The sequence below is a fragment of the Alosa sapidissima genome, chromosome 11 (genome assembly GCF_018492685.1).
Source record: "Alosa sapidissima isolate fAloSap1 chromosome 11, fAloSap1.pri, whole genome shotgun sequence".
In the NCBI taxonomy this organism is placed as follows: Eukaryota; Metazoa; Chordata; class Actinopteri; order Clupeiformes; family Clupeidae; genus Alosa; species Alosa sapidissima.
The window spans coordinates 7,794,616-7,797,921 of record NC_055967.1 but is presented as its reverse complement, the minus strand read 5'-3'; positions in this window follow the sequence as shown (position 1 = coordinate 7,797,921).

The following is a 3,306-nucleotide window of genomic DNA, read 5'->3' as shown; positions in this document are numbered from 1 at the left end:
TCACCACTAAGGTTACCATAACCTCAATATTAACAGAGAGAGGAACACCCCCCCCCCCCCCCTCCGAACTCTAATAAACAGCAGAAAGGATGGACCTGGGAGGCCGGATTCCATCTTCCTTTCAGTTTTAATAAGCCACACGGAGGAATAAAGATTACAGGCCATATTTAGCATGCAGAACAAATCAGCCCCGTTTCCCGGGCCTGCACGCCGCATTCTCGTTAGGATCGCTGGGTTCTAGCGAGGAGGCGTTCCTTGGTTCAACAGTCATGTTAAGTGTGTGCTGCGGTACACCCCCGCTAACCCCCCACCTCCCAAAAAAACTCCACCTCACCCCTCTCTCGTTCCCCCCCCCCCTCCACCAATATTGCCTGCAGCTGCTGCTAATAAGACTTTAGCTGCTGAGTGCATAGAATGGCGGTGGTGCACAGCGCGCTCTGCCCAGCTGGACTGCTGCTGTTCCCAGCAGCGCGAGCAGCGAGGAGGAGAGTGGGACCAGCCGAATGTGAAATATAATGGCTGCTTTTCAGCAGGCCTGTGGATACAGCTGTGCTAATGAACTCGCTCGGTCGGTGGGGCTTCGCTCTCACACAACACAGGCCATGTAAAACAAGGAGATGGTGGCAGTGGTGGAAGTGGGGAAGGGGGGTGTGGTGGTGAGGGGCGACGACTGAAAGTGAATTAGGGTTAGAGTAGCTTTAAGCATCTTGGAGGATTAATGGAATTTGGTCAAGCAGGAATCTGGACGAGCATTGGGTCAGGAGTTGATACGAGGCCACAGTTTTCCGGTTTACCATCACACACATACACACACACACACATGCACAAATGCACACATCCAGACGAAGAAATAACAGTTGTCTGGGCACTAGTTTCATCGTGGCTCAAATAACTAATAATATCAAGCATAAGAAATAACATCACCATTGCCAAGGAATCCCAACATTACACTTCCAATTACATTTAGATCAGAGCAGTGACTCTAATAATGCATTCAATGCAATTAAGTTCAAATATATTCAAAGGATTATTTACTTTGAAACCACTCTTGTTATTCCTCTGAATATCCAGCAACAACGCTCATTACAGTGGCTTGGCACCAGAAGTAGATAGAGAGACCATGTAAATATTTAAAGCCCCCACAAATATATAAATATTCATTCCAGAATGATTTGATGCACTAAATAAATAATCCCTTATTAAATAAATGACACCCTAAATAAAACTTTAAAAACAGGATCTGGGGAAATGAAGATGAGATGAATCTGAGGGAGAAGGATTTGGGAGAGAGAAGGAACGAGAGAAGGAGAGATAGAGCTATGAGAGAGAGAGAGAAAGGAGGAGAGAAAGAGGAAGAGAGGGAGAGACAGGGAGTGAGAGAGGGAGGTGGGGAAGGAGGAAGAGGAACACTGATAGAGAGAGAGAGATGAGGAAGAGAAAAGGGGGGAAAGACAGAGAGAGAGAGAGAGAGAGGGAGAGAGAGAGGGGAAAAATGTCAGCTATCACTCCTCCCTATTTCAATTTCTCATGGCAGAGCTGCACAGAAGCTGAGCTAATTAAAGCAGCACAGCCAATTAGATGAGCTTTAGCTGCATCCACCGAGGGAGGGGCCCACAGAGACACACACAGAGGAAATCTCAACTCCAGAGGTGGAGCAGAGGAGTTTCCAGAAACACACACTCACACTCTCACACACACACACACACACACACACACACACATACACACACACACACACGCACACGCACACACACACTCACACTCACACACACACCAGCACACACACACACACACACACACACACACACACACACACACACACACATTCCATTTTTTTCTTTCTCTGCAACTCATACTTCAACTCCCACTAAAAACACAGACTATATTAAGTTCATTTTTCACACGCTCACTGTCCTCAACATACCCCCCCCCCCCCCCAGCCCCCCTCCCCTCCCATCAAGACCCCCAGTATCTCCCCTGCATCTGAGAGCCCAGCAGCAGGAGGCGGCGTTCCTCACAAAGGCAGCATAGGAATCCAGCGTCCAGACCAGACATTCTAACCCCCCCCCCCCCCCCGCTGCCCTGCTCTCCCCCGCCTGAGTCCCACAGGTCTGCAGAGGACGGCCCTTTATCCACCCCCCCCCCCCCTCCCCCCTCAGCTGTTGGGGTGAGGAAGGGTGAAAGAACAAGACAGAGAGAAAGAAGATACAGAGAGAGAGATGGGAGAGAGAGAGAAATGAGAGAGAGAGGTAAGAGAGAGGGAGAGAGTGGTGGTAAAGAAAGGGGGGGAGAGCTAGTGAGGGGGGGGGGGGGGGGGGGGTTAAGGCTTTGGTGATGTCCATGATTAGTCTTTTGTGTTCCCAGGTAGAATTAAAGATGAAATTCTACACATGCTCTTTGTGCTCTTATCTTTCACACACTTCCGGAAGAGAAAGGGGAAAAATACTCCTTTTTGTATTCTCCTTTTTTGTGGGCAAAGGCTAAGAAAAAGCCCGCGGTGCCTTTGGAAGGTAGACGGCTCAGTGGGGAAATACGCAGAGGAAACACAATGGGACCAATCTTGTCCTTCACATTCTTTGTACTTCGCTGAACTTCGGATGGTCCCAGACATGTTTCGTTTTTTTTTTTTTTTTTTTTTCCTTCTCCACACACCCGCTTTAAACAGCGGTGTCTTATTACTTTCCCCGGATTCAACACTTACTCTGAGTCGAGTTAAACAAGGAGAGTGAGGTAGGGACATGAAGAGAGAAAGAACGGGTGAGAGAGAGAGAGAGAGAGAGAGAGAGAGAGAGAGAGAGAAAAAGAAACCCTGACATTCGAAATGCTGATGGTTATGACTTAACAGGGGCCAGAGCCCGTTGGGTTTATCACATGCCGCTTTCAAAGAGCCAGGCTATGCAAATACACGTTGGCGACGTGGGCCACTAGATGCGGTAATTACGGGTTTATTTGTAAGCTGTCACTCCCCTCATTGCTTAGGGACATCAAAATAAGTTGAAAGCATGTGTCAGAGGGGATCACATTTGCCAGAGAGCTGCTGATTCAAAGACCCCCCCATCCCCTCCACCCCCCAACCTCCCAACCCATCACCCCAATGTTCCTGGAGGGCTGTCAATAATCTGTCGCTGTGACAGCTGTGCGCTAGTGAGACTCGCTATGCGTGCCGTCTGCACAGAAACATGTCACTCAAAATATGTAGATTTATGTGATTTTTTTTTTCCACTGTTATTTTCCCCAACACTACCATACACCATCAAGAAGGTATTTTTATACCCATGCTACCTGATACAGACACTGTGCTATATG